The sequence below is a fragment of the Gorilla gorilla genome, chromosome 13 (assembly GCF_029281585.2).
Source record: "Gorilla gorilla gorilla isolate KB3781 chromosome 13, NHGRI_mGorGor1-v2.1_pri, whole genome shotgun sequence".
NCBI lineage: Eukaryota > Metazoa > Chordata > Mammalia > Primates > Hominidae > Gorilla > Gorilla gorilla.
Genome location: NC_073237.2, coordinates 26,005,687 through 26,021,191, shown reverse-complemented (window position 1 = coordinate 26,021,191; position 15,505 = coordinate 26,005,687). Strand labels below are relative to the sequence as shown.

General features: G+C 44.6%; 1 protein-coding gene across 3 annotated transcripts in view; it reads right to left on the bottom strand.

The window, feature by feature from the left end:
- The window catches only part of PAX5 (paired box 5), a 202,320-nt gene that overhangs the window by 107,471 nt on the left and 79,344 nt on the right, over nucleotides 1-15,505 (bottom strand). The window lies entirely within an intron of this gene.

Sequence of the window (15,505 nt, the reverse complement as noted above, 5' to 3'; positions counted from 1 at the left end):
AATTTACCTGTTTGTCTTTTATACATATAAATAGCTGCATTTCCATTCCCTCTTTGTTTCTCATTTTCATTTGGTTCTAATATCTGCATGTAAATGTCGGAAAATAGCATCTGTAATTGGAGATTATGAAGTATGGCCAGCTCCTGACAGGCTGCTAAGGAAGATGGATTATCCTCATTTTTCTGTAAATTTTGTCAATTTTGGAATTCATAAGCTATCAACACTGATCAAAATGGGACTTCACAGCTGTGTCAAAAAAAAAGAGGGAGAGAGAGAGGGAGAGAGAGAAAGAGCAAGAGAAAGAGAGAGAGAGTGAGAGAGTGCTTGCGTGCGGGTGCACGCTGGCGTCATGTGGGCGCAGCAGATTGGATGCCCAGCGTCCTCGTGGCCACCCTCCTCCTGTTACCCTCCCCTCGACGCGGGGCCTCACTGGAACTCGGGCTGGGGCTGCCTAGTCCCCTGGCTAAATCAAATAGCTAAATCACAGGGCTGGAAGGCTGCAAATCCTGCAAGGCACCCACTCCAGCCGGGGCTTAATTTATTGCCCGGCGCTGCCTTCCTTATTTATCCTGAGGAGTCTGAGGCTCCCCTGCTCAGCCCCGGAGATGTTCTACTCCTTCCAGACCATCACGGCCCACTTGAGGCAATTGCGTTTGTCTCTCTCTCTCAATTTTCCCATTACTGGGAGTAAGTACTGTTGGGACTCTGTAATGGCCCGACTGCAGCCCATATCAATAACAGATGAGGTTTAATCGTCCAACACAAAAATTATTTAGGCGCAGTAAGGACATTCAATGTCATTTGCATAATGGCATTTCTATCGCACGCACCTAACCCATCTTGCATAAACAAGGCCTTGGGACCATAAATAATAATAAATCATGACGTCTGCACGCCTCTTGTGGTAATAGGAGCCACTCTTTGTGGAAATTATTTCAGCAGGAAATGGGCACTGTAATTTTAAAGACATGTGGCGCAGTGAGGCGCGGTAAATCACATGCCTGCGCACACGACCCCCAGGAGCAGCCCTGGGACCCGCCCTGAGCCCACGGCAACATCCCCAGGGTGCCTGGAGGAGGAGGTCAGGTCTCCAGGGGAAAACAGGCCCTCTAGAAGTGGACACCAGGATGTGCTGCTGTCCCAGGAACAGCAAGCAGGAGAAGGCAGGGCTCTCAGTGCACAGCACCAGGGAGAATCGAATTTGAGTCTGGAGAGGCACCCAGGCATCAGGGTCAGAAATCATCTCCGTCCAGGAGTCTAGAAGCTCCACAAGGGCAGTGATTTTCATCTGCTTTGTTCTCTGCTGAATCTCCAGGTACCTAGAGCAGTGCCTGGCACCCGGCAGGTACTCGGAAAATATCCTAAAGAAACGCAATGAGAGGAGAAGATTCCGGGTCCAGGTAGAGAGTGGATAATTAGAGCCCTGAAAACAGGTTAAGTGGGATAGACAGAGGCCCAGGCACAAGGGGGAATGAAGGCAGGAACAGGCCCAGAAGCAGTAGAGCTGCTGCTGGTGAGCAACAGAGTGAAAATGCCCAGTAAACGCTAAACCATACTGGAAGGCAGCTGCAGGGTAAGAGAAAGCACGGATTAGGGTGCAAGGGCGTGGCCTAACCCAGCACCACCCATCACAGACCCTGGCCTTGCCCCTGTGTGCCTCAGCTACCTATCTGTGGAACACAACTCATAATAGTTTTTCCCTTACAGAGTTGTTCTGAGTATTAAATGAGATAATGTGTGCCAAGTGACCAGCACTTGACAGAGCTTTGCTATCTATTCTTTTTACTACCGCTATTATTCCTCAGGAAGCAGCAGAAGTGAGTCCAAATACGAGCTCTGCCTCTTACCAGCTGTGTGATTTGAGAGCGTCCGTCTTGAGGGGTATCCTATGCACCCATGCATCACCCAGTATGCCTGGCATGAATCTCCTGTCCTGGCTCCAGCTCACGCCCTGGAGGTCAAGCATAATCATTTGAAATGAGGGATAGGAAAGAACGGAAAACAGATTGGAGCCACCACCTGTGAGATGCTAGGAGCCAGCCAGGTAGGCACTGGGGAGGATCTGGAGACCTCAGACTCCCCCTCTTTGCCTGGGCTCCCCCCTTGGCCTGTACCCACCTCAAGGCAATGCCCCTGGGGAGGCAGACTTGGTGGACCCACAAGTCAGGGTGATTCTGGTCACGTCACAGGGAATGGGAAGAAAAGAATATGAAGCGGTGGAGGTGGGGGCGGGGGTGGGACTGAGATGGAGAAACAGTTACACCTGGCCTCCAGGACATGAGACTCGCACCAGGCTCACTGGGTGATGCAGGGGTGCATAGGGCATCTCCCAAGACAGATCCTTTCCAATCACATAGCTAGTAAGAAAAAGAGCTTGTACTTGAACTCACTTCTGCTTCCTGAAGAATAATAGCGTTAGTAAAAATAATGATAGCAGCGCTCGATCAAGTGCTAGTCACTTTGCACGTGTTATCTCATTATCTCATTTAATACCCTGGCAGTTTGCCCAGGCAGCTGATGGCTGAAACATGAACTCGTGTGCCCACCTGCGTGTCCAGGAGCCTGACCCTCTCCTCGGCTCAGGGAAAGGACCCAGGCCTCCTAGGTCAGGCCTATAACTCTAGGCAGCGTCTGAGCTGAAGGGATTTGGGGTATCCCCATTCCCTTCCCCTCAATTTTCAGATGGAAGCTGAACGGGAAAGACTTGCTCAAGGGGACACTGTTGTAAGAAGGAGGCCTCAAATCAGAGCCCAGGTCTCAGGAAAAGCAACACTTGGAGTTAGGAAGAGCAAAGAAAATGCATTTCCCTGGCTTACACTTGCTTCACAGGCAAAATGGGAATCATAGCATCTGCCTGCCTTCATATCACAGAAGCGTTCACATTGATCAAACAAGGCCACAGATGTGAAAGCAGTCAGGTAATTTCACAGCACCTTTTACACACAGAGTCCCCCTCCATGTGCTAGGTGGGCTTGAGGAGGACCCAGGGGTGGGACATGTGCAAGTCCCTGCTCTGTTGTAAGAGTCGTGCTCAGCTGCTGACACAGCTTTCATACTGGGCTTCATTCTGCCTCTACCAGAGGGGTGTGGTTCTCATTCTTCTTCCTTTTTGCAGATGCAGAAACTGAGGCACAGAGAGATGAAGTGACTTTCCCATGATCACGCAATTAATACAATTTTAACCTAGATTATGCAGCTACAGGTGCTGATGTTGGAAGCAGAGCTTTTAGCAGAGGAGTTGCTAGAGGTTGTGGGGCCCGGCTTTTTCCTGCAAGAGAGTGAGCCCAGGAGGAGCAGTCCATGAAAGGGCAGGGCCTGGTGGCAGGGCAACCGCCTTCAGCACAGCTGACGCTACCCTACAAGGCTGCAAGTGCCTCAGCCTTTAACCATGGAGCGTAACACCCGCTGGCCCTTGTCTTCCAGCTCTCCTTCTCTGCACCCAGCCCTCAGTTTCCCCACCCAGGGCCTGCTATGTCCTTGTGCTTACCCTCCTCCAGTGCAGGCCCACCCTAGCCCTGCCAAATCCAGCTATTCTCCATCTCAGTCCCACCATCCCCCACCTCCATCGCTTCACGTTCTTTTCTTCCCATTCCCTGGGATGTGGCCAGAATCACCTTGACTTACGGGTCCATCAAGTTTGCCTCCCCATGCACATTGCCTTGAGGTGGGTGCAGGCCAAGGGGGAGCCCAGGCAAAGATGGGGACTCTGGCGTCCCCAAGTCTCCTCAGTGCCTGTCTGGCTCCTAGCATCCCATAGGTGGTGGCTCCAATCTGTTTCCCCATTCTTTCCTATTCCTCATTTCAAATGGCTATGCTTGGCCTCTAGGACATGAGACTGGAGTTTTACACACCCCACGTTACTTTCGAAAATCAGATCTTCACAGTACAATAAAGCTGATCTTACTTGCTAACTTCAGCTCTCCTAAAGATATTGCTGAGTATTTGTGGATTAGTCCAACATACACACACACACACACACACACACACACACACACACACACACACACACACACACAGCTACATCTTTGCAAGCTACTTAATACCAGAAAAGAAGGCCTAAGGATCACTGTGTAAGAATTCTGGGTAAATTAATGTTGCAAGAGAATTTTCGTAATAAAATCAGAAAAGACACATGAAAGACTTTGAGAAGAATAGGCGTAGGTTCCAAAGAACCTACACCTATAAGCCATTGTTATATTAATTAACTGTATTAATCACTCATTTTTTCATACCTCACTACTTTCCAGAAAAGATATAAGCAGCTCACAAGGATGCAAAAAATATATGGAGGTATGGAGGGAAGAAAGGACAGAAAAAGGGAGAACATAAAATGGACCCAATAATAAGTGACTAGAGCTGGGCTCGGTGGCTCACACCTGTAATCTCAGGGACTTGGGAGGCTGAGGCAGGAGGATCACTGGAGGCCAGGAGTTCGAGACCAGCCTGGACAACATAGCAAGACTCAATCCCCACAAAAATAAAAAATTAGCCAGGTACATTGGTGCACACCTGTAGTCCCACCTGCTCAGAAGGCTGAGGCAGGAGGATTGCTTGTGCCCCGGAGTTCAAGGTTACAGTGAACTATGATTGCAGCACTGCACTCCAGCCTGGGTGACAAAAAGAGACTCTGTCTCAAAAAAATAAAAGCTGATTAAAAAATAATAATAATTGGACCCAACAACAAACACATGGGACATGCTCATGTCAACATGTGCCACATGTCACAGGGACCTCACTGAAACCTCTAACAGCCGTATAAGGCAAGCACTCATTATCCCCATTTTTTAGATGAAGAAACTGTGACTTAGCAAGGGCAAATAACCTGCCCGAACCGTGCAGCTGGTAGGTGATGGAGCCAGGACGGCACCCAGACAGCCTGGCCCTAGTGTCCACTCTCAACCACCATGCTCTCCACATCCTCAAAGCCAGGAGATGAGGCTGGAGGCTTTTAATCTCACTCCAGGAAGGACTGCATGAGGCCCTCCCCACTGCCAGCTGGAGAAGGGAAGCTGGTTCACGACCTCACAGAGTCCATGAGATGCAGACCGCCCATTACTCAGAGGTTTTCCGACTAACTCTCAAACCAGGTGGAATTTCTCCCCAAAACCCCCCTAAAGAGCAAGCTGAGAAAGTGCTGAATGCGCTTCAGATCCAGGGGTGGTTTTCAAACGTGATTTCTTAGGGTGTCTCCATATGGGTTCAGTATAACTCTAAGGGGACCACACTGGTGGGGCAGTTACCCAATTGAATGGCTTTATCCGGGAATGATTTTAAAATAAATGAAAGGCACATAAATTAAATGTTCTCCAAGCATTTTTATTTCTAACCGGGGGCTGGAGGGATGCTGCTCTGTGCCCATGGTTAAACACAGACCGAGCTGGAAGTGGTACTGACACCCTCATGTGAAAGCTCAGTGACCTGACAGGAACCCAGGCCTGAAGCCACGCAGAGTGAGAATTGTAACTACCCACAGACAGGGACATGAATCCCCTCAGAAGACTGCTGTAGCAACAATCACAGACCTCCAACACACAGATCTATAGATGACGGAGACGCCAAAGTTCCTGTCTGTATAACACAATCACAAAGGCTATGAACTGGAAGATATTTGGGACAGGTACAGCCACACTCCTGTCTTTATGGTAAAAAACAAAACTCCCTTTGGACAACTATCTTTTTTTTTTTTAATTTTTTGTTTGTTTGTTTGAAACAGGGTCTCGCTCTCTCACCCAGGAAGGGCTGAAGTACAGTGGCACAATCATGACTCAGTGCAGCCTCCACTTCCTGGACTCAATCAGTCCTCCTGCCTCAGCCTCCCTAGTAGCTGGGACTACAGGCATGTCCCACCATGCCCAGCTAATTTTTCAATTTTTGGTAGGGATGAGGTCTTACTATGTTACCCAGGCTGTCTCAAACTCCTGGGTTCAAGTGATCTTCCCACATTGGCCTCCCAAAGTGCTGGGATGACAGGTGTAAGCCACTGTACCCATACCTTCCAAGATGACATCTATGCCAAGATAACCAAATCAAGTAACCTATCAAAGGGCATTACTATTTATAGATCTGTTTAACACAAGAAACAGATCCTAAAAATAGTAACTATTATTTTAGAATGCTTGAGCCACAGCCATTGTTTCTGGCAAATTGGATCAGCCGGTCCAATTGTTTGGGCCACTCTTTGAATGAGATAGAGAAGCTGCTCTTCAAATCCCAGCAGCACAACTTACCAGCTGCAGGCCTTGGAAAACTTACTTAACTATTTTGTTCTTCAGTTTCCTTTTCTGTAAAATTAAAATAAAGTCTCCGCCTCACAGGGCTGTTGAGAGAATTTAACGAGTTAATACAAGCAAAGTGCCCCGATCAGTGCCTGGCACATCATTTGTACTCTATTGTTACAAAACAGCATGGTCAGGGGCTAGAAAGTGTTCAGCTTTGAGTTCTCTACACCAAGATGCACACATACACCTCCCCCTAAAGGAACAGCATGCAGGAAACTCTGCAGTGCTCCATCAGGAAGCGACTCCCTGAGGAGTGCTCCGTCAGGATGCAGTGCTCCATCAGGAAGTGACTCCCTGAGGCTCGCAGAGGGGCCATGGCCCAGCTGCCCCTGAGCTTCAGGAACTCCGCAATGCCAAGCAGTGCTGCCTCGAGCATTTCCATGTATTTCTCCCAGTGCACAGATGGACAGCTCGAATTTGTAAATCAGGGAACTTTTCATGGGAACCACTCAGAGATCGAGAGAAACCCGAGCAGCTGACCTCAGTGTGTAGTGCTGGAAAATAAGATTCCCCAGAACCAGCCAAAACCTGGGCCACATTCATCAGGTTGAAACCTCTGGAAATTTTGACCTCAAATCTGCCCATGAGGGGAATCTAATGACCAATGTCAGTTGTCCTGTAAGATTTTCCTGTAGCTAAGCTTCTCCAAAGCAATGAGAGGTTCGTCTCTCAAGGCCATGTGTGAACATGTCTGAGTTGTTTTGCCCCACAGCATAGATGCAGCTTTCTGACTACCAGTAATGGAAGGGAAAACTACGTGCTAGAGATAGGTTACGGTCACCAGGACACTTTGCGGTTTAAGTCCATTTTGAGTTACTTGAAATCCACTGGTGAGCTGGCCTGGAAGCATCCCCAGGAGACAGTCGAGGCAACTTCTTTACCAACCACCAGCAGGCAGGGCCCAACGAACTTGGAAAGCCCCATGGCCGCTTCCTGCTCCTTAGCTCCTAACCCCCAATCCACAGTGTAAAATGATGACTCAGCCACGTGCAGGGCCAAAACAGGAGGGAAGTGGTTACTTTTTCCAAATCCCAAAAACCCATTCTAAACAGGATCAGAAGCCCAGAAAAAGGATAACAGTGAATAGTGCTGCCCCCAGGGCACATATATCACAGGATTTCTCCAGATTTATTCCATGTGCTATAATTTGACATCCAGATTCTATTCATAAATGAATTTATTCAGAGGAGCCCATATAAATAAATATGCCTGTTCCTAAAATGATGTCCCTTATGGAAGCAACGTTCCCCTTCCTGGCAGCTCCAGAGGCAGCACCATCAGGCCCACCACTGATCCTCATACTCCAACATCCAAAGTGACAAGCCCTGATGTTTAAAAGATGAAAAATTACACTGTGGCTCCAAACCTACCATAAATGTCCTGTCAGGCTAATGCAATGTAAAAATTTTAAACCTTGCTTTGGATCAAGTACTATTTCCTCGGTTTCCTGAAATTTTACGTATTCATTTGTTTATTTATTTTTTATTTTTTTAAAGTCAGGGTCTCACTCTGTCACCCAGGCTGGAGTCCAGTGGCATGATCATGGCTCACTACAGCCTTGAACTCCTGGGCTCAAGCGATCCTCCCACCTCAGCCTCCCGAGTAGCTATCACGCTTGGCTAACTTTTAGTTTTTTTGTAGAGATGGGGTCTTGCTGTGTTTCCCAGGCTGGTCTCAAATGGTCTCAAGTGAAAGTATTTAAGGATATGCACTGTCCGGATATTACATTACTGTATTACATATTATATGAAGTGACATTATATTTTATTTGTATGTATATGTGTGTGTGAACATATATATATATATTTTTTAACAGAATTTCCAAAACCATCACCCACACCCCCACCATACCTCACACTTTGGCCACCTGAAACTACTCTCCCTTTCCCAGACTGAACACATATGCATATGTCTCCATGCTTTTGTTCTTTCTCTTCTTCCTCTTTCCACTTCCCTACCTGGCACCCTCTTCCTCATCCTCCTCCCCACACACTCTCTGTGCACCCCACCCCCGTTGCCCCTGGTGAAAGGCAGAGCCGTGTCTATATCACTGAGACATTCCCTGAGAATGCAAATAATAATAAATAACATCCTCTGAATGTCTCCCACGTGCCAGGCACTGTCCAAGGCTTTGGAGACACACGGGAGCCTCACACCAGCTCTGTGCTAGCATATCGGCATGGCCACCCTCCTCTTGTGGATGGAGAAACCGATGCTGAGTGAGGGGGAGCAAACTATCCCAATCACACAGCCAGCAGGTACGCACGCCAGGTTCCAGGACCAGGGACTCCAGAGCTCTGGCTCTTACCGCCTTGCCATGTGGCCAGCACAGGTGCAGCCCGACCATAAGTGGGAGCGGCGAGTGTCCCTGAGAACAAGGTTACCGAGGCTGACAGTCCATCCCTTCCTCCGAGAGGGACGGGACACATTCTGTTAGGCAGGTTCCTTAGAAGTATCACAGTCTGGGTTTAAATACCTCCTCCCTCCTTTTGAGGCAGATCTAGGAGACCGGAGAACTCGTCCTCTGTTGCACCAAAAAGGAAATATTAAATTGTTTGTTTGTAGGGGAAGATCCTTACAGTACAACCCAGAATTAATAATTTAGTACAAAGATTTCTTAGCTCCTCAGGCAGAAGTTCTAAAAGTGATACAAATTGTTATTTTGATTGCTTTAATGGAATTTTTCCCTGGAAGCCTGGGCTCATTTGCCTGTGTAATCTGTAGCCAAGCAAACAGTAAAAACAGAGAAAGTCTGGAAAGAAAAAGTTCCCAGCAACTCCCCAGCACAAATGCCCCATCACTGCAGGTCAGATAGGGCCTTCTGGTCTGTCTCTCATTCCCTCCCACCAAGACAATTCATAGCCACTTTGTCTCCCTGCGCAAACTCCCTCCTGCCTCCTCTCCAACTCCTTTCCTGCCCAACCCAGCCCTACCCACCTGAGCTTTCTTGATCCCTTTCCCACCATGACCCTGACTCTCTGCCCTGTAGAACCTCTGATGTGGCAGAACACTCCTTAATAATAACAACAATGATAATAAAGGAACATTTGGAGTACCTACTATGGGCTGAACCCTCTGCCAAACCTTGTTTAATCAGTACAACCACCTACAACACAAGTATTGCTGTTTTTTTGTTTGTTTTGTTTTGTTTTTGAGACAGAGTCTCGCTCTGTCACCCAGGCTGGAGTGCAGTGGCACAATCTCGGCTCACTGCAACCTCTGCCTCCCGGGTTCACGCCATTCTCCTGCCTCAGCCTCCCAAGCAGCTGGGACCACAGGGGCCCGCCACCACGCCTGGCTAATTTTTTGTATTTTTAGTAGAGATGGGGTTTCACCATGCTAGCCAGGATGGTCTCGATCTCCTGACCTCATGATCCACCTGCCTCAGCCTCCTAAAGTGCTGGGATACAGGCGTGAGCCACCGCGCCCGGCCAACACAAATAGTGTTATTATCCCCATTTTACTTATGAGAAAACTGAGGATAAAGCTGCGGTAAAGCCAAGTAGATTGGAAATAATAACTTTGTACACAAAGGAAGAAAAGCTCGTATTTGTTTGAGATGTGATAATAACCAGTGTTCTCAAAGGTAGGAATAAAGGAAGAATCACACAGACTCCAGAGGTAAGCCTACATTCACTTTTATTACCACAATCTCCCAAGAGATTACGTGAGCTCAAAACTAACATAACAGGTTGCAAAGTCACAAGCAGCTGCTTCCGAAGCTTGTGCTCTTAACCATGACACTATGCTACTTCCAGCAGTCCTCCAGACATGGGTCCCTGACACACTCCCCAGTAGAAAGCACACCACCGTCCTCTCCTCAGGCCTTTCTGGGCCAGGCATGGGGTCTGCAAAATTCCATGCCATTGCTCACCACACCATCCTACCACAGCATCTCCTCAGAATTCCACATTATCTGCCCAAGCCAATCCCCTCATACTGTTAGTGAAATGCGGCCATTCCTCCTGGCAGATTCCCTGTTCCTCGGGACCTCCCACCACTATCTTCAACTACCCTCAACCTCCCTAAGGGACACCTCTTTGACTCCACTGACCTTAATCTCCATTCCCCAGCTCCAGCCCCATGGATGGACACAGATAGGATCATTATTAACCTGTCATTTAGAACTCATCTAAGTCCCTAAGCTCCTTCTGAAAGCTTGTTTGTCACAATCTTCCTCGCATGCTCTCATCCTGATGAGCCGGCTCTTGCCAGGAACACTTGAACTACTGTAACCAACAGGTAGATAAAGTTATCTGTCCTCTTGGTGAGCCTGAAATGAAAACATCACCAATTCTGTTGCCCTGACCCAATAAGGTCTGCACCTTCTTAAAAGCATTGACACTGAGCTGGACTATGTGATGGTCTTCAATAAAGTCATCCCATTTGGTTTCATAGCCAAGACATCGGGAAAGAATCAACAAATTCATCTTTTCTCCAAAATAGAAGAGAGGAAATGCAACTACATGCGTCACAGAATGCCAAAGCTCAGAGCTGGAAGGGACCCTAGTGGTTACCTCTTCCAAGCCCCAATCTGACACTTGAAACCCCTCCTCAGTCTTCCTCCCAAGTGGCCTCACTGCCCACACCAGACACTCTCAGCGACAGAAGATTCCCAGCCCAATCCACATTTAGGCAGCTCACCTGCTTGGAAGGTTTCCTTCAACTGAGATGAGAGCTGCCTCTCTGTAATTTCCACCTAAATCCTGGGTCTGCCCCTTGGAACTACAAAGAAGTCTGCTTCTGTTCCTTCTCTACAGGATCCCTTTTGAGATCAGATCACATTCTTGCATATCCACTGAGTTTTCTTTTCTTTTTTTTTTTTTTGAGATGGAATCTTGCCCTCTCATCCAGGCTGGAGTGCAATGCCGCAATCTTGGCTCACTGCAACCTCCGCCTTCCAGGTTCAAGCGACTCTCCTGCCTCAGCCTCCCAAGTAGCTGGGATTACAGGCACATACCACCACGCCCGGCTAATTTTTTGTATCTTTAGTAGAGACGGGGTTTCACCATCTCGAGACCAAGGTGGTCTCGAACTCCTGACCTTGTGATCCGCCCACCTCGGCCTCCCAAAGTGCTGGGATTGCAGGCGTGAGCCACTGTGCCCGGCCATGAGTTTTCTTTTCTATAGGCCAGCCAGTTCCACTTCCTCTACAAATTCTTTATAAGACATATTTGGGGGTAGGGAAGTAGGGTGGTAGGGTGGTGTAAGTAGGGGGCAGGATGAATGGGCATTCATGGAAGTATTCCTTCCAGGAGTTCAAAAAGCAAAAGTATTCTCTAATTGTTGTCCTTTCATATGTCTATTCTATTAAGCTTGTTAATTATGTTGTGCAAATCTTACAAATATCCCTGCCAGTTTTTTGTCAGCTTGATTTATTCATTAACAAGAGGGGCATTTTAGTCTCCCCAAAATATCATGGGATTTGTTCATTTGTTCATTGACATTTTTTGCTTTAAATATTTAGAGACTCTGTTGCTAAGTGCATACAGGTTCAGGAGTGTTACATTTTCCTACAAGTTGTTCTTGTTATCGTTAAGCAATAATCCTCTTTGTCTTTGAGCATACTTTGGGCCTTAAAGTTTATATCATCTGATAACGAGATTACTCTATCACATTTTATTTGGTTAGTATTGCCATATTTTCCTCTCTCAGTCCTTGCAAACTTTCAGTACCATTTTGTTTTAGGTTAATTACTAAAAACACCACATTTCTGGGTCTTGGTTATTTTACACATCTTCTATTTATCTTGCAAATCCAATCTATTTATCAAGACTACTCAAATATTTTTATTTATTTCTATCCTCTATTGTGTAATTTTATATTTTTAATTTACCTTTCTTCTCCCTTACCTTCTATTGGATCCACTAAGTATTCTAAATATTTCTTTTTGCTTCTTCTGGTTTGCACATTACGCATTCTATTACCATAATGGTTACCCTTTACTTGTTATCCTTAATTTGCTCACTGGCATCCTTGACCTAACACAGCCTAATGTTTATCAATATATCTATCTTCCTCCTATGAAATGCAAAAATCTTAGAATGTTTTAACTTAGATCAGCCTCCTCCCAGTCTTACATATTATTATTGCCTTTTTTCCTACTTTGTTTTAAACTTCCAAAACTATGAATTACTTTTACAGGTGATATTATTTATTGGACAAACCTATTTAGATTATTGTTCATTTATCTATGTATTTGGTTACCATCACTTCTTAAATCCCATTCTCTCCTTTTGTATTTCATATCCTTCTTGTAGGCAACATATGGATGAGTCCTTCTGTTTTTTTAATATGCTCTGACAATCTCCCTTTTTTTTTTTTTTTTTTTTTTTGAGACAGTCTTGCTCTGTCAGCCAGGCTGGAGCACAATGGCGAGATCTCGGCTCACTGCAGCCTCTGCCTCCCAAGTTCAAGTAATTCTCCTGTCTCGGCCTCCCAAGTAGCTGGGATTACAGGCGCACGCCACCATGCCTAGCTAATTTTTTGTATTTTAGTAGAGACGGGGTTTCAATATGTTCAACGGTATATTTAGACCATTCACATTCAAAGTGATTATTGATATAATTGGATTCATATCTACTACGTTTGTAACTTTTCTACTTGTTGAACTTGTTCTTTGTTTCTTTACCTCCCCTCTTCTTCCTTCTCTGGTTTCAACTGAACGTGTCATACAATTCCATTTTCTCTCTTCTGTTAGCATTTCAATTATGTTTCTTTTTTTAAGTATTAGTACTTTCCCTAGAGTCTGCAATATATGTTTACATCTAATCTAAGTTCACCTTCAAATGATACTATTCCTCTTCAATCATGTACCTTCTAATAAAATATTCCCAGTTCCTCATTCCTGTCCCTTAGGACATTGCTGTCATTCATTTCACTTATCCATATGTAATAAATCACTCCATACATTGTTATTATTATTACTTTACACAAACAGTTACCTTTTAGATCAATTAAGAATAGAAAAATCAAAGGTCTGATTTTATCTTCATTTATTCTTTCTCCAACTCCCTTCTTTCCTTTATGTAGATCTGAGTTTCTGAACTACATCATTTTCCTTCCTCTGGAGAACTTCTTTCAACATTTCTTCTAGGCCAGGTCTGCTGGTGATGAATTTCCTCCATTTTTGTTTAACTGGGAAAGTATTTTTTCCTTCACTTTTGAAGTATAATTCCCCATGATATAAAATTCTAGGTGGGTGAGTTTTTTCTTTCAACACTTTTAATATGTCACTCCACTCTCTTCTTGTATGCATGGTTTCTGACAAGAAATCCACTGTAATTTTTATTCTTGTTTCTCTGTAAGTAAGGTAATTTTCACCTCTGACTTCTTTCAAGATTTTCTCTTTGTCTTTGATATTCTGGCTTTTGAATATTATATGCCTAATGTAGATATTTTGGTGTTCTCTAAGTTTTCTGCATTTGTGGTTAGCATCTGTCACTAATTTTGAAAAATTCCCAGCCATTGTTATTTCAAATATTTCTTCTTCTTCATTCATTCTCTCTTCTCCTTCCAGCAACCTAATTATAAATATGCTATGCCTCTTAAAATTATCCCCCAGTTCTTAGATGTTCTGTTCTGGTTTTGTTTTTTCATTCTTTTTTCTCTTTGCTTTTCAGTGTGGGAAAGTTTCTATTGTCATATCTTCAAGCTCCCAAATTCTTGGTTTGGCTGTGTCCAGTCTAGTGATGAGCCCATCAGAGAAAGTCTTTATTTCTGTTACTGTGTTTTTTATTTTTCTTTTGATTCTTTCTTAGAATTTTCATCTCTCTGCTTACATTACTCATCCATTCATGTATGTTGTTTACTTTTTCCATTACAGTCCTTAACATATTAATTATAGTCATTTTAAATTCCCTATCTTGGCCAGGTGCAGTAGCTCACACCTGTAATTCCAGCACTTTGGGAGGCCAAGGCAGGCTGATTACCTGGGCTCAGGAGTTCAAGACCAGCCTGGGCAACATGGTGAAACCTGGTCTCTACAAAAAATACAAAAATTAGCCAGGCATGGTTGTGCTGCTTGTAGTCCCAGCTACTTGGGGGGCTGAGAGGGGAGAATCACTTGAGCCTGGGAGGTTGAGGTTACAGTGAGCTGAGATCATGCCACTGTACTCCAGCTTGGGTGACAGAGCAAGACCCTGTCTCAAAAGAAAAACATATATACCTATCTAATAATTCCAAAGTCTGAGTCTGGTTTTGATGCTTACTTTGTCTCTTCTTACTTTTTTTTTTCTTGCCTAATATTTTGTTGAAAGTTGTACATGATACATGAAGTAATTGGACTAAAGTAAGGTTTCATGTTAATCTGGCAGATCTCAGCTGTAACTCTGTATTCTTATGACTTAGGCCAAGAAAACGTGTTGATTTTCCTTTTGTTCAGCTTTACTTCTTTTTTTTTTTTTTTTTTTTTTGAGACGGAGTCTGGCTCTGTCGCCCAGGCTGGAGTGCAGTGGCGTCAGCTTTACTTCTTATTGTAAAGATCAGAGTAATGGTGTCAAAACTCCACTTGTCAGAGCTGAAACTGCAAGTCTCTCATATCTTTCTTATTGAAGTACATGATTTAGCAGTTCAGCAACAGTCTGTGAGTGGTAAACTCTCCCTGCCATTATCTGAAAATGTCTTTATTTGCCTTCACTATTAAATGATCATTTATCTGAGTACGAGGTAATTATTACTATCTCTTAACACTTGAAGATATTTTCTGTTGTCTTCTGACTTCTAACAGTGCTGAAAAAAGAGCCCTGTCAGTCTAAATGTTATACTTTCTCTCTGGTTGCTTTCATAATTTTCTCTTGTCTTTGATGTTCTTCAATTTCACTAAAGTTTTGCTTAGATGTCTGTTTATTTTTATTTAACTTGCTTGGGATTTAGTATGCTTCTTCAATCTGATGATACATGTTTCTTGCAACAGTTTTGTTTCACAAAGTCTTAGCTATTATTTCTTCAAAGATTGCCTCTTTTCTCTGTTTTTATTTTTCCATGCCAACTATTTGGTGTATGTTGGACTTTCTCATGATATTTTGTTTTATCTGTTACCTTTTTCTTTCATATTTCCCAACTCTTTAGCTTTCTATGCTATGTTCCTGAGAATTTCCTCAGCTTTGTCTCCTCCCAAATCAGTAATTTTCTATTCAGCTATGTCTTATCTGGTATTTAATCCATCAGTTGAATTTTTAATTAATTCTCACCATCATAATTTTTATTTCTAGAAAATTTATTTGATT